Source organism: Rhinatrema bivittatum, chromosome 3 (genome assembly GCF_901001135.1).
Source record: "Rhinatrema bivittatum chromosome 3, aRhiBiv1.1, whole genome shotgun sequence".
Taxonomy (NCBI): domain Eukaryota; kingdom Metazoa; phylum Chordata; class Amphibia; order Gymnophiona; family Rhinatrematidae; genus Rhinatrema; species Rhinatrema bivittatum.
The window spans coordinates 168,414,907-168,441,028 of NC_042617.1; the positions used below are offsets into that span (position 1 = coordinate 168,414,907).

The window sequence follows — 26,122 nt, forward strand, 5'->3', positions numbered from 1 at the left end:
GCCATGGGTGTGCCGCGGATGGCACGCGTAACAATTAACGCCTGCTCATCACATACAAATGCACATACATGCATTTCTATGTGATGAGCGCTATTAGTTTTGCCGCACATCAGACGCATGTTGCATAAGGGGATTAGATAGCACCTATACAACCTTTGTCCAACTCGGGTTAAACAGTGCGCTCAGCTGAGCACATCAAATTAATTTGCATGCTTACTCATATTAACATAGGGGTAGATTTTCAAAGGCTACGCGCGTAACCCGAGAAAATCTGCCCCTGCGCGCGCCGATCCCATTTTGCATAGGCTCAGCGGCGCGCACAAGCCCTGGGACGCGCATAGGTCCCGGGGCTTCGAAAAAGGGGCAGGAAGGGGGCGGGTCCATGGGCGTGGTGGCGGCCCGGGGGTGGGTCCGGGGGTCGGGGGCGGTCCAGCGGTGGGTCCTGGGGTGTGGCGGTGGTCTGGGGGTGGCCTGTGCTGGGGGATGGATCTAATTAGGGCTGGGGGGTGGGTTAGATAGGGGAAGGGACGTAGCCTGCGCGTCCCTGCGCGCGCAAGTTGCACAATTGTGCACCCCCTTGCGCACACCGACCCTGGATTTTATAACATGCGCACGGCAGCGCGCACATGTTATAAAATCGGGCGTAGATTTGTTGACGCCGGGTTGCGCGAACAAATCTACGCCCGCCCGCATCTTTTAAAATTTGGCCCATAGCCCCTTTGGATTAATCTATCTGGCATATGTGGTACCTGTTGCTCGTAGGCTATGCCTCCTCAAAATTTCATGATTCGTTACCACAAAAATCTCTTATAAAAGTTAGCAATATCAGGGCTCTTAGAAGAGACTCTCAAGAAATTTTTTTCAGGAAACAATTATTTGGAAACAATACATGAAAGCCATCTTTTTTTGTGTGGTGGCAGTTGAGAACAGGAACTTTTGAGATTTGTAATATGAATAAACGGGACTGATTCTAGTTTTGAAATTTACAGTCACTTTAAACAGATTTGAGTTGTTTCTGGATATGACAATCATTTAGTTCAGAGAGATATTGCACAGAAGTATTTACTGTAAACCGATGAACAGAAATTGTTTGCTTCCATTTTGACAGTATCCATTCTGTTTCAGACAGTTCAGAGAGACAGTCATAGTACAGTGATTTGCAATATAAAATATATTCAATTTGCTAATCTCATTAAGAAGACTATTTTAAGATTATAAGACATGCTATCTAAGCAAAATATCTTTCAAGACAAAGCTTTTTTTCTTTTTCAAGGAAAAGCATCCTGAAAGATTCTGATACATGCATGTTTGAATGACAAAAAAAAGTGTGGCCACATGCAATGCAGCTATTCCCGCTAGATGTTTCTCTGCCGAAACAGTTCCTGTGCCTCCTGCACTACCAGATGACTCTTAGCTCTGCCTTGATGATTGATGTATGCCACCGTTGTTGTATTGTCTGAGAATACTCGCACCAACCTCCTTTGAATGAGCAGGAGAAATGCAAGCAAGGCTTTGAGAATTGCTCTGGTCTCCAAACAATTGGTGGACCAGGACGCCTCTTCTGGTGACCACTGTCCCTGGGCCTATTAGGCTGGCATCTGTGGTCACACCATCCTGTCGGGTACTTCCAGGTCCATCTCTTTCTCCAGATTGGGCCGAGACAGCCACCATGAGAAACTGGACCTGGTATCCCCCGGAAGCAGTAAAAGAAGCTGAAATTCCTCTGAAAGCAGATTCCAACAGGATAAAAGAGCCCTCTGCAGGCGTTGCATGTGAGCAAAGGCCCATGGAAGTAACTCCAGCATAGAAGCCATAGAACCCAGGACCTGTAAATAGTCCCAGGCTCTGGAAACCGAAAGCCGCAGAAAACAAAGCACCTGATTCTGCAACTTGATCACTTTCTTCATGGTCAGAAACACCTTATATATCCAGGTATCGAACCGAGCCCCCAGTTATTCCAATGAATGGGCCAGCTTCAAATGACTCTTCACCAGATTTGTCACCAAGCCCAACGAATCCAGGATCCATCGAACTGAATGATGACACTCTACTTTTGACTTTGCCCAGATGAGCCAATCGTCCAGATACAGGTGCACCAGGATACCTTCCCTCCTGAGTACAGCTGCCACTGCCACCATAGCCTTTGTGAATATTCATGGAGTGTCACCAACCCAAAGGGAAGGGCCTGAAATTGGAAGTGCTCTCCTAAGACCATGAACCTTAGAAACATGTGGTGCTCGGCTCTTATGGGAATATGGAGATAAGCCTCTGTGAAATCAAATGACACCAGATACTCCCCTTTGCACACTGCTGATATCACTGTCCGCAACATTTCCATCTGAAAACACAGCATTGACCTTTTGAAGATTGAGAATGGGTTGAAAAGTCCCGTCCTTCTTGGGAACCATGAAATATATGGAGTACCTTCCCTGTCCTCTCTCCTGAGGGGGCACCGTAACAATTGCACGCAGGAGCTGTAGTCATTGCAAAGTGTCCCGCAACACTTCCCGTTTGAAACGGGAGATGCAGCAGGAGATTATAAAGGCATCCCTGAGTGGTCAAGAAAATTCTTAGCCATCTCTTAACACCTCTAGGACCCACTGGTCTGATGTAATCCTGGTCCACTCCTTGTAAAAGTGGGACAGCCTCCCTCTGATAGCATCTGGAGAGGAGCAGACCAGTTTGCCTTCATTGGCCAATGTTACTTCTGACCCCCCCACCCCCACCTTTGGGCACCACTGTCCCATGGAGGTCCATGTTGCGCTCAAAAGGACTGCTGCCTGCCCGAGCCCTGCTTCTGTACCATAGGCAAAGAAATTCTGCTTGAACAAAATCTTCTTGTGTCTTGAAAACAAACACGCAGGGGAAAGAACTTCTTGGTGGTTTTCTTGTCCTTGGGTAACTTATTGCCCTTCGACTCCCCCAACTGCTTCATGAGTTGCTTCAGATCCTCTCCAAACAACAACTTGCCTTTGAAGGGGAGGTTACACAGCTGGGCTTTAGACTACACATTCGCTGACCAATTTTGCAACCACAGAAGTTTCCGTGCCACAACCACAAAGACCATATTTCCTGGCGGAAGGTCCGGCCCATGTCGTACAGGGCATCAACCACATAGGCCACGCCTGCTTCCAATCAGTCAGCCTGAGCAGCCTCAGCCGTCGCCCCTGACACCTTCTCATGTGCCTTTTGAACCCAGCACAAGCAGGCAGCTCTGTCTACCTCCAGGCCTGCTTCGGGAGACTCCCACTCCTGATCCACCAACTTCTTCACCTTCTTGGGTAAATGAAATGCCTCAGGTGGTCCCCGCTGCCCCTCCAGGACCGGGTTCACGCCTTCATTGTCAGACTCTTCCTGTGTGACCTTAATCCTCAACTCATCCAACACTAGGGGAATTAGCAGATGCAGTTCCTCCCTACAGAACAGCCTGACCACCTGAGGATTGTCGCCCTCTGCAATCCAGACATCATCTGAATCCTGCATTGGATCCACCAAAGCACTTACAGGGTCCTTGTCTGGATCCAGCGGACCTCCCAGCAGCTGATCAGTGTTATCTGCCTCATCCAACATGACCCCAAATTCATCAGCAGATCATCTTGAGTCCAAAACATTGCAGGATCCCTCCCAATCCTGCCTGCTTCTCATCCCTAGGCTTCTTAGCCACTCGGACCTTCCTAGGAAGTGGCTGCTTGGATCCTGCCTCCTTCTTGGCCAAATAGGCCTTATGGAGAAGCAAGACAAAATCTGAAGAAAACTCCTCAGAATCGGTAGAAGACTGATCCTGCTCCTTTTCTCCCCTGGGCCCCCTATCTCCCATAGGGCACCGATCCACAGAAAAAGCAGGGGACAGGAGTCCCTGGGCTCCCCTGCAGGAGCCTGTCTCCTAACACGAGGAGCTAAAATGGTTGCTGTCTCCTCAGAAACAACCCCTAGGGCCTCCTGAACCGGCCTAAACAACCTTGTGGCTCTGACGTCCCCAGCGAGTCCATGGAGGTCCCAACTCCACCAGAGACACAATCAGGACAAACCGTAGTTACGTTGAGACACACCCGCTTAGAGCCACAGCCATGACTAACTTTCCTGTGCTGAGCAGGAGGCACCATGCCGCAGAGGTCGGGCCTAAAAATATCCCCTGCTGCAAAAACTAGCAGGAGCGCGGTCCATTGCTGAAGAGGCACCCGGCCCCGATGGATGTCACAAATCTGGACCCGCTCACCCTTAACTGCCTCCTGGCAGTGAAACAAACCAGCCCGCTCGATCACTTCCTTTATCCTGCTCCTGCTTGCTTCTTTCTCTCTCTTTTTTTTTTTAAGGAGCACACCGGCATCCACACAATCAAGGAAGGGAAATAAAACCAAATACTTCCCTGCCTCTAGATATAGGCTGATTGCTGATGACAAGGGTCGAGCTAGAACAGGGATGACAAGGGTCGAGCTAGAACAGGGATCACCAACCCCCCCCCCCCCAGCCCCCGCTCACCCTGCTCTACCCAAGTGATGGCCCATGAAGGAACCAACACCTCGGGGAGCCATCGTACTCGGAATCTTCTTTCGTTTTCCCTAATTTTTTTTGTCTTATCACTCCAGACTTCAGCTTTGCACCTCTGTCATCTGCTGGAGACAGAGGAATACTGAGGGACTGCAGGTGGTACTCTAGGTTATGTAGCAGTGCCTTATATGTTTTTATTCTCTGCCTCCTTCTGCTGGTAGGGATGCAAAGCCCACTTGTCTAGACTGATCTGGGGTATGCACAAGAACAAAGAGTATGTCAAGACTAATTGATATTGAAAGTAAGCTATTGTCTGCTTTTCTACTATTCGATATAAGAATTGAAAAACTGTATGGGGCGCTTTAGCCACAGAGCTCCCACTGACTTGGTAAGAGTAAATCACTTCTATTTAATTTTTGAAAAAAATCCAACAATTTTATGGTTTGGTGACAATTGATTATTCATAGTGGGGCGGATTTTAAGAGCCCTGCTCGCCTAAATCCGCCCAAATCCGGGCGGATTTAGGCGAGCAGGGCCCTGCGCGCCGGTGAGCCTATTTTACATAGGCCTACCGGCGCGCGCAGAGCCCCGGGACTCGCGTAAGTCCCGGGGTTTGGCGAGGGGGGCGTGTCGGGGGCGTGTCGGGGGCGGGCCCGGTCGGCGCGGCGTTTTGGGGGCGTGTCGGCAGCGTTTCGGGGGCGGGCCCGGGGGCATGGTTACGGCCCGGGGCGGTCCGGGGCGTGGCCGCGCCCTCCGTACCCGCCCCCAGGTCGCGTCCCGGCGCGCAAGAGGCCCGCTGGCGCGCGGGGATTTACGCCTCCCTCCGGGAGGCGTAAATCCCCCGACAAAGGTAAGGGGGGGGTTTAGACAGGGCCGGGCGGGTGGGTTAGGTAGAGGAAGGGAGGGGAAGGTGAGGGGAGGGCGTTAGAGGATTCCCTCCGAGGCCGCTCCAATTTCGGAGCGGCCTCGGAGGGAACGGGGGTAGGCAGCGCGGCTCGGCGTGCGCCGGCTATACGAAATCGATAGCCTTGCGTGCGCCGATCCAGGCTAAAATCCCGCGTACTTTTGCTTGCGCCTGATGCGCCAGCAAAAGTACGCCTATTCGCGGTATTTGAAAATCTACCCCTATTTATCTAATTTATAAGTGTATTTTCTAATTTTTCATCTTTTTGCTTTTATTTTTTATTATTATGTTTACTTTATTTTTAAAAAATTATTAAACTATATGAATTTTGATATGCTGCAATGAAGTGACCCATGCTGTGGCATGAAATTGATCAGTTCTGAATTGATAGTGTTCATAGAATTATTTTCCCAGTTTGAAGAGTGAGCAAGTTGAAGTCATATCTGTGGGGTCATTTTCGTCTACACTAGATAGAGCATCTACTTTATCATTCTGAGGACGCAATTTGTATGACATAGTAAACAAATCAAGAAAGAAAAAAAGACCACTAGATATGTGTGGAGCTAAGATTACATGCTAAACTTAAAAATTCCAGGTTGTTGTGATTAGTAAAACTTTAACTTCAAAGCACGTGCTTTCCAAGAGGTGACAATATTCCTCTGACTACTTTAATTGCCAGCAGCTACTTGTCAGAAATGTCATGATTGCTTTCTTCTGGGAATAGTTTCTAAAAATAAAATGTACAAGGGTGAATTTAAATCTGAAGCTCTTATTGTTGTTACAGAATGTCACCAACTACAGTGCTAAATGTGTTGGTTTCAACCACAAACAGTTGCGTTAGATTCAGGAGTAAATGTGACATTAAGGACCTAATTTACTAGACTTTATTTCCCATACACACAGAATAGGAAAAGCCTTTGTAAAGGAGGTTCCAAGAGAGTTCAAAGCTTTCTGAACCTCTGCCATCCAAGGAAAGAAAACTCCTTTCTTTACCAAGGAGGTTAATTATGTAAATAGCTGGGAGAACCCCTTGATGAAATGATGGTTAAAATGAGCAAAACTTAGGGATTGTTGCATATTGCATAATGTGGTTGTCCTTGGGTGGAGTCCAAACAACTGCTAGCTTACAAGGTCATTCATCAAACCATATTAGGGACTTATGGTGCGATAAAAGTGGTCTAACATGCAATAAATGCACGATCTTTATCACGTCGCTTGTTTGCATGAAAATATGATAATGAGTATGCAAAAGCTAGAAAATTATGCAAATAGAGACTCCTATCGCACTTTGTGGAAATATAATTCACTAATGCAGAATTTAATGTCGAATTTAACTATTCCTTTTTTTGTGCGGTAGAAAAGAAAAACAGTTTATAGCGGGCATTATCGCGAGCAATAAAATGTGGGCTTTTCTGACACACACCTACACAACCCTTCTGGGTAAAAAAAAAAACCCAAACCTTTTCTTATCTGCTCTATCTTCCTAAATCTTCTATGGTAGGGGGAAGTGTACTAATAGTGTGATACTGGCTGCTTCACTAGTCCACTTATGCAATGGAAGGGGGATTTGCGTGCACATCCATTTCAAATAGGGCGCGCATGTACGCACTTTCAGCCTATATTATACCATGTGTGCATATATGCGCCTATAATGGTCCCGGCCCTTATATTACATACACGTGCATATGCGTGTATGGTATAACATAGGCTGGAAGCGGGTACCTAAGCGCCCTATTTAAAATGGATGCATGCATGTGTGTGCAAATCCTGCTTCCACCGTGTAAGTGGGGGTATTTTAAGAATGGGATAATGGTTCACATGAATGTGTTCTGGGCTGCAAGGGGGGGTCAAGAGGAAACAAGAAGGAGATAATTGAAAAAGTTTTCTGAATAGCCTTTGGCGTGCATAAGAGACACTGCACTCTGAAGGTTTGTGTATGTGGTTAATTTAAAGTTTAAACTAAAAGGGACACGCACCGAGGCCATTGTCAGTATCACCAGTTTGTTCTCATCTCGCCCAGGCAAGGGCTAGGATTTCTTAAACCCCTAATTTATATATCTTCCTTTACCCCTGTTATCCCCAACCTAGGCCTTAGTTTACCCCTGTTATCCCCAACCTAGGCCTTAGTTTTTTGTGAGTCCATGGGCAGTTTGTCAGGTGATATGAAGTAGCCCAAAAATGTGGTGGTGGGCTTATCAAATTCAAAATGTTCTAATCTTGAGAACAGTTTATGCTTCTCTAAGATGATCTAAAATTAGGTGCAGAAAATATTTTTGCTTTATGGGTCCCTCTGGAAAAATAAAAATAGGTGACTACAATTTAATCCATTTCATGAAAGTTGTCATTTACAAAAGTCCTGAACTGTAGAAGATGCATTTAAAAGTCCAATGTGTGTTTATATTGGATCCAGAAAGTAATCTCCTATTTGCCACTCTTCCAAATCCAGATCAATGTATGGGCCTTTTGTTAGTCTAATTTAGTCAAGACTCATGTCAAATGAAGGCATTCAGGTGAATGGCAAAAGATATCTGTTGCAGACTGAACATATTTAGGTTTTGATAGTCCACACAAGGGTATAAGGAACCCTCCTTTTGGAAACAAAAAATGATTGCCCTTGCAGGCAAAGTACAGGGTCAGATGAAGCCCTTTTCACAAGTCAGATGCTTCAACTCACTTTCTAATATAGAATAAATTCTCCCAAAGGGAATTTCTTTCCCAGGCTGAAGATTGATTGGGAAATCATAGACTTTATTCGGTGGAAGGCCATCTGCTGCAATATTAACCAAAAGGTTTTGAAATGATGCCTGTTTAGCAGGTAGTTTTATGGTAGTCTTTACTGCTGCCCCACAGATTTTCTCTTGCTGAATGTTTTCAAAAACGTGGAACTTTTCCTCTCCTAGATCTGATAAGCAGTTTTGACTGCAAAACGTGGACAAGCAAGATATCTTCCTCTGATTCCATGTGGTTGCTGTGTCATACCACTCTGATACTACCAAATCCAAGATGATTGAGAAATATAAGGCCTGATTTTTAAAAACATTTACACGCGTAAAAACTTGCTGAGCAGGTTGGGGATAACAGGGGTAAAGGAAGATATATAAATTAGGGGTTTAAGAAATCCTAGCCCTTGCCTGGGCGAGATGAGAACAAACTGGTGATACTGACAATGGCCTCGGTGCGTGTCCCTTTTAGTTTAAACTTTAAATTCACAACATACACAAACCTTCAGGTTTCCATGTATAAATGCACTTTACTTGTGGAAGTGGGCATTTGAAAATTGCTACAATATAAGCCATTGAATTTTCCATAGTATTTACTCGCTTAAGTATTTGGCTTTTGAAGATTACTACGATAATATGTTACATTTAAGCATGTAACTCCTTTGAAAGTTCACCTGATAGAGCGTAAATCATACAGAGTAACATAACAGCAGAAAAAGACAAATGTTCCATCTGGTCTGCTCAGCAAGTTTCTTATGGTAGTAATTGCCGCTCTGTGCAGGTTACCCCAAGCCTTATGTTAAGGGTAGTAATATTTACAATCAAAACCAAACCTATTAAAAATAATTACTGCTAAAAATATTTTTACAGGGTGAGCAGCCCTCTTGATAATTCAGACAATGCTGCTTGAATGTGTTTTGCGCTTGGTCATAGAAGCAGTCCTGTGCTTTTTCCATAATGTCTGCATATCAATACCCCAGATGGTAAAAATCAGGGCCCAGCATTGGCTGTCGTCTGAATCCTATTCCTCTTTTTGCCAATTGCCCCCCCCCCCCAATCCCCGTCAAAGCAGTGAACAATGTTGCAGTTGCTTCAAAAGCATCAAAGCTAATTGATTAAGGACCTGATTTTTATAAGCACTTACATGTATAAAATTGGGTTTTACTCGTGTTCATGCACTTTATTCAAGTAAGCTGGCTTTTGAAAATTGTTGCACAATATACCATTGAATTGTCCATAGGATTTACACTCGTAAGTAAAGGATTTACACGAGTAAATGGCTTTTGAAAATTCCAACAATAGTGTGTTGCATTTACGTGCATAACTCCTTTGAAAATTCATCTGTAAGGGTAGTAATCCCCATGCCTTCTGTTAAGGGTAAGACCTGCCACTCCATGCAAGTTAACCCCTTACACCCTTTTCTTCATTTCTAACCTCTAGCCTTTAGGGATCTGAGTGTTTATCCCATGCCCTTTCAAATTTCTTTAGTTTTCGTCCTCACCATGTCTTCCGGAAAGTCATTCCAGGCATCCACCACTTTCTCTGAGAAGAAATATTTCCTGATATTGGTTCTAAGTTGTCTCTCCTGGAGTTTCATTTCATGACCTCCTAGTTCCACAGTTTCCTTTCCAACAGAAAAGGTTTGAAGTTTGGCATAATTTAAACATTTCAGGTATCTGAAGGTCTGTATCATGTCTCCTCTGCACCTCTTCTCTTCCAGGGTGTACATATTTAGATCCTTTAGCCTCTCCTCATAAGTTTTATGATAAAGCCCCCTCCCCATTTTGATCGCCCTTCTCTGAACCACCTCCATCCTGACCTTATCCTTTTTGAGATATGGGCTCCAGAACTGAATGCAATACTCCAGTGAGGCCTCACTAAGGACCTGTACAAAAGCATTATCACCTCCTTTTTCCTGTTAGTTATTCCTCTCTCTATGCAGCCCAGTATTCTTCTGGCTTTAGCTATCACCTTGTCACATTACTTCGCCACCTTTAGTATGCCAGACATTTTCACCCTATGGTCCCTCTCCCAACTTGTGCACATTAGACTCCCCCCACTCACCCCCCACATTGCATACAGCTCTTTTGGATTGCCACACCTCAGATGCATGACTCTGCACTTCTTGGCATTGAATCCCAGCTATCAAGTCTTCAACCACTCTTCAAGCTTTCTTAAATCACTTTTCATTTTCTACACTCCTTCAGGTGTGTCTACTCTGCTACAGATCTTAGTATCATCCGCAAAGAGACAAACTTTACTTTCTATCCCTTCTGCAATGTTGCTCACAAAGGTACTGAAAGGAGCTGGTCCAAAAATGATCCTTGTGGCACTCCACTTACCACCATTCTCCCTTCAGAATAGGTTCCATTTACCATTGCATACTGTCTCCTGTCAGTAAACCAGTTTGTAATTCACTTCATCATCTTGGTGCCCACTCCCAAGTTTCTAATTTTATTCACCAGCCTACTATCCAGGACCATATAAAAAGCTTTGCTGAAATCCAAGAAGATCACATTGAATGCTCTTCCTTGATCCAATTCTCTAGTCCCCCAAACAAAAAAAATCAATCATAATTGTCTGACAGGACCTTCCCCTGGTGAATCCATGCTGCCTCAGGTCCAGCAACCTACCAGATTGTAATTCACTATGCTTTCCTTCAGTAGAGTATCCATTAATTTTCCCACCACCGAGGTGAGGCTAACTGATCTATAGTTTCCTGCCTCCTCCCAGCTACAGCCTTATGGAGCAGGACCACCACTACTCATCTCCAGTCTTGCAGCACCACTCCCATTTCCATGAATCTACTGAACAGGTCTTGCAGCACATCTCTGAGCTCCCTTACTATCCTGGGCTGTACTTCATCCGGTCCCATGGTTTTGTCCACTTAGATTTTCTAGCTCTTCCCATACATTCTCTTCTGTAAATGAGGTTGCATCTATCTCATTTCCAACCATGGTTTTGTCAATTTGTAACAGTCCATTTCCAGAGCCTTCTTTGGTGAACACCAAACTAAAGTATGGGCCGGATTTTAAAAGCTCTATGCGTGTAAATCGCCTTAAGCGCACCGGGCCTATTTTATAAAGGCCCAGCGACGCACGTAAAGCCCCGGGATGCGTCTAAGTCCCAGGGCTTTACTAAAGGTTCAGGGCGGGGCCAGAGGCCTCCGACATAGTGGCCATTTGCCGCTGTGTCGGAGGATCACGTGCTGGCAGGCTGCCGGCGCGCGCAACCTGCACCTGCTTCCAGGCAGACGCAAAAGGTATGGGCCGAAATTTAAAAGCTCTACGCATGCCAGGCCTATTTTATAAAGGCCCAGCGATGCGCGTAAAGCCCCAGGACGCGTCTAAGTCCCTGGGCTTTACTAAAGAAGCGGTCTGGGGGCGGGGAAGTCCAGGAGCGGGGGCAGAGCCAGAGGCCTCCGACACAACAGTCATTTGTGGCTGTGTTGGAGGATCGCGTGCCGGCAGGCTGCTGGTGTGCGCAAAAGGTGAGATAAGAAATTGTGGGGGGGTTAGAGTAGGGCTATGGGGTGAAAGGTTAGGGGAAGGGGTGGGAAGATTAGTTAAGAGGGAATGGAACAGGGGAAGGCAGCGTGGCTTGGCGTGCGGAAGGTGCACAATTGTGCACCACCTTGCGCACACCTGCGCGCGCATGTTATAAAATCAGGCAATCATGTGTGTGTGCCGGTGTTGCGACCGTCGCTGCCCGACATCTCCACTCCGCCCACCTTACCTCTTTTGCGACTCCCTCTTTGGTTGATGGAAGTTTGGCTGCTGCGGCGTCATCTTGCCATTCTCCTCCGGCGTCCCCGGGAAAACTGGGGTTATGTGCATGGCTGGGCTTTGCGCGTGCTGCACGCATTTTAGAAAAGGCCCGGCCGCGCATGTAATCCCTGTTATGTGCACAAAAGCCAGGCCTCTATCAAGGGGCGGTCCCGGGAGCAGGGAGGGGCGGAGCTGAAGGCTGCTGGTACAGGGGCCATTTGCTGCTGTGCTTGGGGATCGTGCACCAGCAGCCAGCACCGGAAAATGGCCGCTGTACTGGTGGCCTCCACCCCGCCCCACCCCTGGATTGCCCCTCCCTGCCCCCTAGGACCGCCCCTTGATAGAGGCCTGGCTCTTGTGTATGTGACAGGGGTTACGTGCATGGCTGGGCCTCTTCTAAAATGTGCGCAGTGCACACAAGGCCCAGCCGCACCATAACCCTCGTTTTCTCTGCGTGCAGGGGATTTAAAATTTAGCTGTTCCGGAATAGCCACTGTTATTACTGGCATTAGTAGCATGTGATCTACTTAATGTTTGGGTATTTGCCAGGTACTTGTAACCCAGATTTGCCACTATTGGAAGCAGGATACTGGGCTTGATGGACACTTGATCTGTCTCAGTATGGTAACGTCTTATGTTCTTATGAAATTCTTAGTTCTCAATTCTCTTTTCAGACGTGGAGCTCTTTTTCCAAAGAATCTTGAAACTGACTCTTAGCAGAAACATTATTCTGAAGACAAGAAAGCTTCTCATCCTGCTCTTGTAGTACTCTGGCTACCCCAGATGACTGGCTTTATTGCAAGTTCCTTTACCTGGTATACAAGCTGTTCTTGCAACTCAGGGTCTATTTTGGCTCCCACCCCTTTGCTGTTTTCAGCTTTCTCTGAGGTGAAGTTCCTCTGAAGGATCGAGAAGCAGTCAGGTGACTCAGCTGCTGTACAGCCTCTGCATCCAACTTTATTTCTGCCAGACAAACCTGTGCTCAGTGTGCTTCCCAGAACATCTGGTTCCTCATGGCACTCTCTTCTCCATTTGTTTGCTTCACTGTGGGCTCTTGACAGTCAGGATCTAGTCTGATGTCAGATGCCTTGCTGCTTCCAGCTTCCTCCAAAGCAGTGTCCCTTTGACGGATAGAGCAGACATGAGACTTAGGGCTGGATTTTCTATCTTCGCACGCTTTCCTGAATCACGTGATAACGGGAGACGGGGGGGGCGAAGCGGGGGGCGGGCCTGCAAAAGCTGGCAGCGATCGCATCACCGCGGTGTTATCGCTGCCGGCCTTTGCACCCAATAGCGTCATCATGAAAGGCGGTGCTATTGGGCGCACTACTGGCAGCGATAAGGGGTCTTACCTTATCGCCACCAGCTTTTCGTGTTCGATAGGGTTAGAAAATAACCCTCTTATTTAGCTATTGTGTTCTCTTTGCTTTCAGCTGTACAGAGTCCTGTCCTGGTTTTTATTTTCGTCATACTGGCAGTTATATATACCCAGTCTATTTCTGTTTTTTCCAGGTATTTTTCCAGAGACTCTGGTATTTCAGGGTACTTTCCAGCAGCTGTTTATGCCCTTCTAGAAGGCTTTGAACCAATGCTTGCATATTTACTCCACTCATGCTTTCCCTTGTCTATTAATAGTCACAGCTTGTTGCGGGAGGGTTACACCCTGTCACACATTGGAAGTTTCACTTTTCTGCCAGGACTATACCCTGTCAAATCCACAGCTTCTCTGTACCACTACTTTCTCTCTTTTTTTTTCTTCTGTACCAAAGTAAAAAAAAAGAAAAAATTCCTGCATTTCCTGTAGCAAGTCACTGAGTATGAGCCCTAAATCCAGGCAAAGCTTGCCTACTTTGCCTGCTGTAAACCTAAACCTGACCTCCCTAGAGGCCCCACAGACCACTCTCTAATTTAAAGACAATTTCCCTTTTTTTTTTCTTTTGTGCTCTTCTTTTAGTTATCAAACTTCAAAGTTTCAATACTCTACTGCCCTAGCAGCACTTTTCTTCTGGCCCCAGCCCCATAACTTAGGCAGGGTTACACAAACTTTTTTTTTTTTTTTTGCTTTTCTGTTCTCCCCTTGGAGACTTAGGTTTATTTTTTTTTTCTTGTGCCAAACATAGAAAAAAATCTCACTTCCAACACCATAGGTGAGGATGACTGAGTGAATGCTGACTCCAGCCTTTTCTCATGCAAGTTCAACTTTTATTAATATAATCAGCAAATAATTCTATCAGTAACTGTTTACCTTTGCAGTATACTCACAGCACAACTTCTCAAAGAGGGTCAGGAGCTCCTACTGTTGGAAATGTGGTGGCCTCCTGATCCGAGCTGGACTCTTCCTCCTAACCTGCTCAGCAGAGTGCCACCCACAGAGCTCTCTCCCTCTGTGGGATTTAAGGTGGACCAGGCTAGGCACAGGTTAAGGAGGGGAAGTAAGACTACTCCTAAAAACAGCACCATGGATTATATCTGCCAGTGCAAGGGTCAATACTGAGCTCATCTGCGATTATAAGTGATAGAACTGGCTTTGTATATTGTGGATAGCTGCTATCAGGTCCTTCATCATATCCAAACGGCCAGCAATATTTACATCTGCATAGTGATTCTGCCAGGTACAAACTAATAAATATTATTCCAAGGGATAGAGAGTCAACAATGTGCACTGAACAGGCAGTCAAGCTGCAAACAATGCTTGAAGACACATGAGCTAAGTCCAGCAGGCAAATACAGATTCAAGTCAAGGCTTGGATCAAAACTGAGGAGTCTGTCTATGTGGAAGCATGTAAGGAAGAGAGGGAAAAAAGTCAGTCCAATCAAGATCAAAAGGAACAAGTAGGGATCCACATTCTAGAACAGGGGTTCTCAACCCAATCCTCGGGACATACCTTGCCAGTCAGGTTTTCAGGATGTCCACAACAAATATGCATGAGATAGATTTGCATACAGTGGAAGCAATGTTTGCAAGTCTATGTCATGCATATTTGTTGTGGACATCCTGAAAACCTGACTGACTATTTGTATCCTGAGCACTGGGTTGAAAACCCCTGTTCTAGAACACAAGATATGAATAAAGCCAGTAACAGCTGAGCAGTCTAAGAAGATCTGTTTTACCAGCAGGAAGCAAAGCATAGCGAGGAAGCTATAGTTTATACAGGGATGGCCAACTCCAGTCCTCAAGAGTCACAAAGAGGCCAAGTTTTCAGGATATCCACAATGAATATGCTTGAGATAGATTTGCATATAATGGAGGCTGTGCTATGCATATTCATTGAGGATATCCTGAAAACCTGGCCTGTTTCTTGCTCTTGAAGCAAGAGTTGGCCACCCCTAGTATATAGTCTAACCAATCCTGGCTATTCCTCCTGGCTCAGTCAGCTGGAAGAAGATGGGCCTAATGCAGCTTTGACAAGCACTGTTGAACCTGAAAAACATTATACAGCAAGCAAATGTATAGCTCACCAAACAAGCTCCAGTGGCAGTAGATCCACAGCTTGCATGTTGAAGACTTGCCAAACCTTAAAATAGGTCAGTACTATATTTTTATTTGTGATTAGAATACATTCAACATTGTGAAATTATGTACTGTAGTTTATGATATGATCTATCTTTAGAATGGTAATTTGTTTGAAGACTTCTTGAGGAGTGGTTGCATTTTTATGCAAAACTATTTTCAGTTCTCTTTTTTTTTTTTTTTTTACATGCAACCGGTATTTCAGGGTTCTGCATTAGCATGAGTTTTGAGGCTTGACAAGTTCTGTCCACCCATGAGAATAGTACGCATTCTTCATTTCTTTTATTTTTCTTTCCTTTTTCTTTACTTTCTCAGCTACTGAGGTCGCAAGCCTGCTTTGATGACATCTATCGCATGGTTCTGCAGCATTTAGGAAGGTAAGCTGCATCAGCTGCTATTCTCATCTCCCTAAGAGCTGTGACTTCTGTGTTGTGAAGAGGAATGCTTAAGGAATATGCACCATAATTAAAAGGGGAGGAATGTGTGGGCTATTTATCAGTCGCTTTGGTTATGAACACTGAAACAGCTCCCTGCGTAATAACTGACCAGAAAGTTTGGCTCACCCTTGATAAAGACGGTTGTGATTAAGTACAGTAGCAAATCCTTACAATTACCCTTGACACAGGACTTTTTGGATGAATTTTACTTGTGTCATGCTTTCTGGTATATTTCAGCTCAGTTTCATTTAGTCACACACATTTACTTCTCATCTCTCAGGTTTGCTTTGTTTTTCAGTTTCTGATTATTTATGCATACTCTGTCTTGAGCTGGTAATCCTGCCCTTAGCAGAAAGTGTGTTCTGCTGAGATTCTTTTTCAGTCTTGATTAATATTTGAGTGCAATATTGCTTTGTTACTGCGATTTAAGCCTATTCCAGGCTTCCTTGTAAAGGCATTTTTCAAAACTCCTGTTGAGCTAGATTGCCCATTTATGGAAGGCAACAAAAAATACCCCAACACCTCAAAAATATCTAATTATTCCTGTCACTAATACACAATTCTCCCTTTTGCATGGGCTTGATACATTTGACCTTTCCATGACGTGGCTTTTCTGTTAGTAGCAATAGTTTCGGACTCCTTAGTTGCACATTTGTTTTCTATGGTGAGAATTTTTCTGTGATGTCATCTCCATAGTAATTTCCAGGAAGTATGTTGTTAGTGTTGGATTGAAAATGATATTTGTTTTGTCTTGATAAGATTTCTTTTGAATATTTCTAGATACCCACTGGTAATTATTTTGTTCCTTTAATGTCATGTCCATTAGGTTTATTGACAGCAAATAATATGTTAATTCATCTTTGTGCCAATTACTGGAGGTCGAGAATATGTTCCGTCTTTTAAAAATGCTTTTACTGAAATTGCTCCAGTAGAATACAGTAGACTTTTCAAAGCTCTGTCACTTAGAGATATGTGATGATATTATAGTCCTGCTAATTTTAATTATGGTCGTATATCAATATGACTAATTTTCTAATATTAAAATAAACAACAGAAAAAAGTAGTTTAAACATCTCTGTCAAATAATAGACCCTAGTTTTTCTCATTTAGTCTTCTTATAATAATGCTAAGACTCAACAACCTGTGCATGTATTGCCAGTTTATTGAATTTATAAGGTGACTGAAGGCACTTTACCATTGGTGCTGTTTGTTCACCTGAGGTGTATAGTATTCATTCGTAACCCCCCAGAACTGTGATTCGTGTTGTACTTTACTGATGGGGAGGAGATGCAGTGCATTTACGTCAAGGATGCATGAAAAGGTTGTTGAAAAGTTATTTCCCAAGTAATGAAATGATTCCATTGTATTGTGTTTTGGTTGTGGTTGCTATCATCTTTAATGCACTAAGTTTACCTGGTACATTTATACTGAAACATGTCCATTTAAAGTGTTGAAATGATCCTATTATTGGAATTATCCTGCCTTCCTAAATGGCTGTTAATAGAGGATATGTATAAAAACTCCATAACGGAAAGTTATCTTCTATCAGGTGTTTTGTTTTCATAGTAGGGATGGGGAAGTATGAAACACAAAAAGAAAATGAAAAGAAATCCAAAAGTAAAAACATGACATGGAGCCAGCTAAATTGAAAGTGGAGAAATGAAATTAGTCCAGACTGGATAAACTGTTGGATGTTAAAGGAGTTTAGAGAGGTTTCAGTACTGTTTGATCAGTATTTGGAGACAAGAGTGGTTCCAAAAGTACTAGAGATGGGCAGACATTATCCCGCTCTGCGGAGGAGAAATTTTCAAATAGCTCGCACAACTGCAAATTACACAGGCACTTGTAATGCATACATGTATCGGATACTCTTATCCCACCCCTGCCAAGTTCACTTGTATCCTCCTGCCCCACCAGCAACCCCCACCCAAAACTTTAAGGGCAACTGAGACCTCAGATCTTGTGTCCTGCTCCCAGTGTGTCCAGGTGTTTCTCTGATGGCAACACTGGTCGCATAAATTACAGCGTCGCTGTCAAAGCAATACTCTAGTGGTAAAACTTATAGCTTATGCTACCTTTCCCTACACATGCATCCTGTTATCAAGGATATATTTAACTCTGTTCTTGGCCATGTCTAAACTTAGCCAAATAACTTATTTGGTTAAATCTAAATATCAGAGTTTGCCGAATAAGTTATTTGACTGGGTTTGCTCCACCCTGAAACACTCCCAAAATGCCTCCAAGTTAACTGGTTGAGTTTTATCTGGATAATGACTTATCCAGATAAAATGTATCGCAATAAGTGGCAAAGGTATTCAAAACTTGGCATTTATATGGATAAATCAGAAGTAACCTGGATACATCCCTTTGAATATCAACCTCTTTGTTTGTATGTTAGGGAGAAAAGGGAGTTCAAATTTAGAACTAAACATAGAAACATGATGGCAAATAAGGACCTTTAGGTCCATCTAGTCTGCCCATTTTCATTCCTGGTATAGTTGTTGTTTTTCGTTTCACCTCACTTATTTAAAACCAGGAACCCTATGTGCTTAGTGCATGCTTTCTTATATTCTGTCACTGTTTCTGTCTCCACCACCTACCCTCGGAGGTCATTCCATGCATCCTCCACCCTTTTCTTAAAGAAATACTTCCTGTTGCTCCTCCTGAGTCTACTCTCTTGGTGTCTCATACTATGATTTCTTGTTATAGAGCATTCTTTCTTCTAAAAACTATCAATGCAATGGTTAGGCTCAAGCTACTATAGAATCCATGTTGTATGAGAAATTGATGGAAAACCCTACTTAAGGGGTTTCCTTTTTCAGCTTTTGGCTGAGATTGAGAACTCTCAACTATCTGAGCCCTGGCCAAACTGGGATGGTTACATCTTGTATTCAAAAACAAAAAAATTGTTTTGTTTTTTTTATAGAGGGTTTTTTTTTCTTTTCAGTGGATCAGTGATTACTTCCATCTGTGTGTAGCCCTTTTCTTTGAAGTGACATTACTCTTTAAGAGCACACAAAAATCATTTATATCACTGGGGCTGTCTTCACTGCTTGAATTACCCCAAGGGTGAGTTCTTTCTGCGGGGAGAAGCTATTGCTTATGGCCCAGGTGGTGATGTAAATCTGTTGCAGTGTATCTGATGATTTTTCTGTAGTGATGCTGACTTGAGCCACAGATGAAACAGGACACAGAACAAGGTTGTTTAAATTATAATTTACCAAGTCAATCAAATTTAAATCAATGTCCACTGTACCATAACAGAAATTATAGATGAGTATCTTCTCTCTGTATCCATGTATCTGACTCTGGTTCAAAGGAGAAGTCCTACCACTCCTGTACTGAGTGGGTAGTATCCCAAATCGTGGCTGCTTTATTGAAAATGGAATGAAAACAAAACACAATTTTGTTCTTTTTTTTTCTTCCATTTTCTTTTCAAAATGAAATGTAACAAAACAGGAAATTTCATTGACGTTTCCAGTTTCATTTAGAAATTTTTGTCCGGGAGAAAGCATGCAGCACATGGATTAACATAAGTTGTTTCCCCTTGATGCAGTACTTCTACGAAACACTGACTGGTGTTGGGACCATTTGAATTCTTTTTTACTTTCAAGGGTGTTTTGTGATACCACTTTATTATTTGCTCTTGGTAGAGGAATATTCACAACACTAATATGTTTTAAGTAAACTGACTTTGTAGAAAGTTGAATGATAGAATGGACTGGGTGACTATAAAGTTATAGTCACGGGTTCATTCACTACACTTAATAGCTACTAGACCAGTGTTTTTTCATTTTTAAACATTATATATCTATTGTTAGGTTGCCCCTTGTTTCTTATGCCTATATTGTAAGATAATCCATTCTTTTTTTTCTTTGTGTTACTCCTCTGACCTACACAACCCCGAGAATGCTTCTTTTCACCATGACTAAAATTGCATACACTGTGGAATCCTGCTCATACTTTTTTGCTGAATAGGCATGCAGTAGTTATACAAACCAATTTACCCATCTGAATCATTATTTACATCCTTGAAAATTGCCTAACACGTGTTAATGCCTGCACTTGTGCTAGCATTCTTCAATATGTAGACATCTTAGTTCTATATTCCACTGATTAAACATTAGACGTCCCTTAATGACTGCAGAATAAATTGCCAGTAAGGAAAAGATGCACATCATAGGCATACAAGGGACAATTTTCAATTGTTTGGATGTCAGTTCAACATTTAGAGGTACTTTTTGCCTGCAGACTTTGCACCAGTTCTAAAGAAAATGTATGCGCACACTTTCTCTTTGAAAATAACCTAGAGAGAAGCATCTACAGAAATATGCATCTGTATTTTTTTTTGTCCTGTGGATACTTTTTCCCTTCAAAATAATGAACCTGGTATTGTAGATACAAAACTGCATGTTTTGTATCTACAATACCAGGCTACACTGCCTCCCTCAAGCTCACCCTCCAAGCATGCCTGCTTTTTCTGAGAGTAAAAATACACTTGTTGGTGATCCCTGTGCGTATTTACCTGCTGAGAGGGCAGAAAGTTTTCAGAATGGTTCTTGAAAATTTGTCCTCTTCTGCCAGATTAAGAGTACACATGGGGGCAGATTTTAATACCTACGCGCGGGCGTAGATTTTTGCGCGCACCCCGGCATGCACAAATCTACGCCCGATTTTAGAAGATACGCGCGCAGCTGCACGCATGTTATAAAATCCGGGGTCGGCACACGCAAGGAGGTGCCCACTTGTGCACCTTGCGCGCGCCGAGCCCTAGGGGAACCCCGATGGCTTTCCCTGTTCCCTCCACCCCCCCCCCCCACTTCCCCTCCCTTCCCCTACCGAACCCGACCCCCCGCCGTACCTAACCCCCCCCCCCCCCCATACCTTTGTTTTCCAAGTTGCGCCTGCCTCCGGACAGGCGTAGGTTGTGCGCACCGGCCAAGTGTCAGCGTGCAATCCCCCGGCCTAGAGGCCCTACAAAGGCCTCTGGCCATGCCCCCGCCCCAGACCGCCTATGCACCACCCCTTTTTTCAAGCCCTGGGACATACGCACGTCCAGGGGCTTGCGTGCCTCACCGGGCCTATGCAAAATAGGCTCGGCGCGCGTAACCCCCGTACACGCATAAATCCAGCTGGATTTACGCACGTAGGGCTTTTAAAATCTGCTCCATGGTTCTTTATAGCACACATATTTTGACTGGAATGTAATGATGATTATTATTATTATTTTAAATTTTTATATTCCGTTTTTCAGCACTTCAAATGTTATATGTATTGAAAGTAACTCTGAGCATATAGCAACTAATGCGAGGGTCTGTCGGCAATTCTTCCCTCCTGCCATTTGAGTTCCTCAGTGGGCCATGTGTACTTGCTTTCTAATTTTCCACACTTAATGGCTTGGAGGTCTTGCTGACTGCCATGTTCTGTGCTGCCTCACATATAAGCCTGCCTGACACCCTGCTCAATGCCACTGCTTGATGTCAATTCCTGTTCCTGCTAAAGAACTGCTTTTGGCCTTGTATTCTTGTATCCTTGTTTCTTAGCTTTATTTGTCTTCCCTTATATTATTGTTCCTTCTTTGTCTTTCCTATGTCTGTCAGAATTTGGATCCCAGTCTTGGTCCTGTTTTGTTTTTATGTTGTTCCCTGCTCTCCCAAACTCTGGCAATATGTTCATGTTCTGGCACTATTCTGAGGCCTTACGTTGGTCCTACTTTCAGGCCATGTATTCTGCCCTGGCTTATTTGTCCTGTCCTTTCCTGTTTTGTCTTGTGTCCTTTTCTGTCTACTTTTAGTCGGCATCCTCCTGTCCCAGTCCAGCTGCGTGTTTGTCCTGCTCCTGTGGGCACCTTTTAGTTCCTGGTGTGTGTATGTGTGTCTATTCCTGTCTAAATCCTGCTACCCACTAGCTCCTGAGGGCTCAACCCAAGGGAAAGGTAGCTGGAAGGTACCTAATTCCTGTCCTCCATCAGCCAACCTCGTCAGCATCCAGCCCCACTCCTGTCCCTGGAATCAGGATACCAGCAGTATGCCGTGATAACTAATATATCAAACTAAATAAACGATTCAGTAATGCCCCCTCGCTCTTTGAGGCTGGCTTCCAATTGAACAGAAAATCCAGTACAAAACTGCACTCTTAGTTCATAGGATGCTTAAACTGGACTCCTTTATTGGGTTAACCTGCTACTCCATGTTTACAATCCAGGTTGAAATCTGCGATCCTCACAGAGAGGCGTATTAGACATCCCTTCGATCCGTCAGGTCCATATTGTTGAATAACGAGAGAATTTTTTCTTTGTTGCTGGACCCATGCGTTGGAACTCCTTGCCATTTGAGTTGCAAACCACTGATTGTACAAAAACCTTTAAAAGGTTGTTACTCATTTCTTCCAGCAGGCATTTGATTGTTAAATCTTATGAGAGCTTTTTATTTTATTCTGATTATTTGTTTTAACGATATTTTATGTATGTTTTAACTGTAAGCTGCCTAGAGCTGTGTGTAAGTGGCATATAATTTTCTTTTAAATAAATAAATATAGGGACCGATATTCAACCAGGAAATGATTATCCAGGTAAAATAAGCGGCCACTAGATAGCTGGATAAGTCACTTATATGGCTATATTTTAGCCAGAGAAAAAGTGTGCGGGCAATGAGCAGATTAGGGTGGTGCTAATTAGCAAGTTATCTGGCTAAGTAGTGACATTGATACTTAGCTGGATAAGTTAACCAGCTAACAGGTCGATCCAGTAAAGTGTGCTCCGTCGGAGCGCACTGTCACCCTGCTCTGGACGCGTGTTTTCCCTTACCCCTTATTCAGTAAGGAGAGGAAAACACGCGGCCCACCCGCGGCACCTAATAGCGCCCTCAACATGCAAATGCATGTTGATGGCCCTATTAGGTATTCCCGAGCGATCCAGTAAGTAAAATGTGCAGCCAAGCCGCACATTTTACTCTAAGAAATTAGCGCCGCCCAAAGGTCGGCGCTAATTTCTTCCGGCGCCAGGGAAGTGCACAGAAAAGCAGTAAAAACTGCTTTTCTGTGCACCCTCCGACTTAATATCATAGCGATATTAAGTCGGAGGTCCCCAAAAGTAAAAAAAAGTAAAAAAAAAAAAAAAAAAAATTTTTTAATTCGGCCCGCGGCTGTCGGGCCGAAAACCGGACGCTCAATTTTGCCGGCGTCCGGTTTCCGAGCCCGTGGCTGTCAGCGGGCTCGAGAACCGACGCCAGCAAAATTGAGCATCGGCTGTCAAACCCGCTGACAGCCGCCGCTCCTGTCAAAAAGGAGGCGCTAGGGACGCGCTAGTGTCCCTAGCGCCTCCCTTTCCTCGTTTGCACCGCGTCGCCTAATTTAAATACTGGATCGCGCGCACCGGCGAGGGGCCGGTGCGCGCGTCGGGAGAGCAGGCGTTAGTCCGCTCTCCCACGGACTTTACTGGATCGGGCTGTATGTCTAGACCTACTATTGAGCACGTCTAGACTTAGCCAGATAATACTTAGCCGGATAATACTTATCCGGCTAAGTATTATTTTGTACAAGGATATTGATTTAGATGATTTTAAACATCATGCTTTCTCTTTTTTCAAGATTAATTATTTTGTAAGATTGTTTAAAATGCAATGAAATTAATTTTAAAAAAATATCTAAAAGGTCCGTTTTTGCGGGTAAAGTTGTAGAATGTGCGCATACTTTTGCCTGCATATGGTGGACAAATTTCATACAACCGAGTTAACATGGTAAAAGCCACTTAACCCACATAAATGGTTTTTCAATATTGCCTCGTGCAGAGACAAATTTCTGAAGAATTTCAGCAAGTAACAATTATTTACCCATGGAAAAAAGTCCGTTGAAAATGTCCCCTCCCTCAAAGTGCACTTACTTTACCCCATAGGGAAGAGGGCTGGGGATGGGTCTATCCCAGCAAACTACATGCTAGGGCATTAGCTATTCTAGGCGATCCAGGAGAGGCATGATAGATGGGAAGCAGCCAAGCGTGCCTTTTTTACCATGGAAAATAAAACTCTTATGTCAGAGCAGGAGTTAAGCTTCTCACGGTACTCACAAACATGTAGATCTGTGGCAGGAATGGATATTTGGGGAAAGCCTGGCTGCCCTGCCCTCTTGTGAGGTCAGAGGCTCAGATCTTGGGTGGCTCCTTGTCTGTGCCATAGGCCTTTCCTGGCACCAATCTTACCATCTGGAGCAGGCAGATGGGTAGACCCCGCTGCTGCTGGTCAGTACCCACAATCATCCTCTCTTGCCCTTCTGCCTGCTGGCCAACACTCATAGGGTCAAATTTCGTACCTACGCGCGGGTGTATATTTGTGCGTGCAACCATGTTATAAAATCCAGGGTTGGCGCGTGCAAGGGGGTGCACACTTGTGCACCTTGCGCATGCCGAGCCCTAGGGGAGTCCCGATGGCTTTCCCTGTTCCCTCCGAGGCCGCTCCGAAATTGGAGGGAACTTTCCTTCCGCCCCCTCCCTTCCCCTACCTACCCGCCCCCAGCCCTACCTAACCCCCCCCCCCCCCCCCCCATACCTTTGTTATGCAAGTTGCGCCTGCCTCTGGGCAGGCGTAGGTTGTGCGCGCCGGCCAAGTGCCAGCGCGCGATCTCCCGGCCCAGAGGCCCTACGGAGGCCTCTGGCCATGCCCCCACCCCGGACCGCCCACTCCCTGCCCCTTTCTTCAAGCCCCGGGACATATGCGCGTCCCGGGGCTTGCGCACGTCGCCCTGCCTATGCAAAATAGGCTTGTTGCACGTAACCCCCCTACGCACGTAAATCCAGCTGGATTTACACGCGTAGGGCTTTTAAAATCTGCCCCTTAGTGTTCATGGAAAGCTGCAGTGAGCCAGGAGGAATTTTTCCCTTGGCCTGGAATCCCTGTGAGTACTGCAGAAACTCTTGACAGGTGGGGTTAAGGCAGCAGCATCTTCAGCACATGCCAAAGCTAGGAAATTTTGAGGAGCACCAACTGATACTGAGCCCCCTCCTCCCACCCCGGCCTAGAACACTTGGATCCTTGTTAGTGCTCAGATTATGTCTGGAAGTGTTCGATACAGATCCCAAATGCAGAAGTTCCCTGGAGGTTAGAAAATGAGTGGCAGTTGAGATTTTCATTTCCATGTGGAGAGTTCCTTGCTTGAGTATCTCTTCTTGCGTAGCGCGGATTTGCTGATCAAGAGCATGCAAAGGGTTGGTAAGTGGGAAAAGCACACTTTTAGTGTTCTTTATTTACTCAGGAGCCCATTTGCATGTCATTAGTTTACTGTATCCCATGGAGCCACAGATATCTACCACTTTGGTAAAGTACAACCTGCGCTAAAACTTTGCTCTGATTTTGGAAAGTCTTGGGGGGGGGGTCAGGAGGGGGGGGGGGTTATTCATTAGTGGTACGTTGTATTCGTGGGGGTTTGCCATACGTTTCGTGACCCCCACAAATACAACGGATATGGCATATACGTTACGGATTGCCAATACGTTGCAAACGAATGCACACCCCTAGAATGGACTTCCTAAACCCCCTATCTAACCTGCCTCCCTTTTACCCTACTAGCCCCGACCCCTAAAATCTTGCTGGCTACCCTTAATTTTTATATTTTACTACTTACTCGCAGTCCATAGCAGCAGCAACTTAGGTGGTCGTCGGATCCCAGCATGTGCTTGTGCATGACTCAGACATAATGGCGCTGACCAAGCCTGCCCACACCACGCCCAAACCCCACCCCCAGCTCGCCCTTTTTTATGAAATCTTTTCCAATGTTCGTACCGGGAGATATGTGTGTGGCTGCGAACCTCTTAAAATCCGCGTGGCCTGCGCACATCCCAGTCACGTACGTATCTCTCGGATTTGCCATGCATAGGGCTTTTAAAGTTCACCCTTATCTGTCCTAACCACATCCTCTGGTAACAAATTCCAGAGCTTAATTGTGCGTTGAGTAAAACAGAGTTTTCTCCAATTTGTATTAAATGCGTTACTTTCTAAGTTCATAAATTGCCCTCTAATCCTTCTATTATCGGAAAGAGTAAATAACTGATTCACATTTCCCTGTTCTAGACCTCTCATGATTTTGTAGACCTCTATCATATCCCTCCTCATCCGTCTCCACTCCAAGCCAAACAGCCCTAACCTCTTCAGCTTTTCCTCAAAGGGGAGCCCTTCTCGATACCTTCTCCAGTGCAACAATATCTTTTTTGAGATGCAGCAACCAGAACTGCACACAGTACTCAAGGTGTGGTCTCACCATGGAGTGATACAGAGGCACCATGACACACTCTGTTTCATTCATCATTC

The 26,122-nt window shown here is 44.8% G+C and overlaps 1 protein-coding gene across 4 annotated transcripts in view; it reads left to right on the forward strand.

The window, feature by feature from the left end:
* Positions 1-26,122, forward strand: part of CHRM3 (cholinergic receptor muscarinic 3) — a 1,211,018-nt gene that overhangs the window by 885,140 nt on the left and 299,756 nt on the right. For 3 of the 4 annotated variants that reach the window (XM_029593910.1, XM_029593908.1, XM_029593911.1), the window contains exon 5: positions 15,706-15,767. The exons of the other annotated variant lie outside the window; for it this stretch is intronic. The gene's annotated coding sequence lies outside the window, so the exon portion shown is untranslated. The remainder of the gene's footprint in view (positions 1-15,705; positions 15,768-26,122) is intronic. 4 annotated transcript variants of the gene reach the window in all.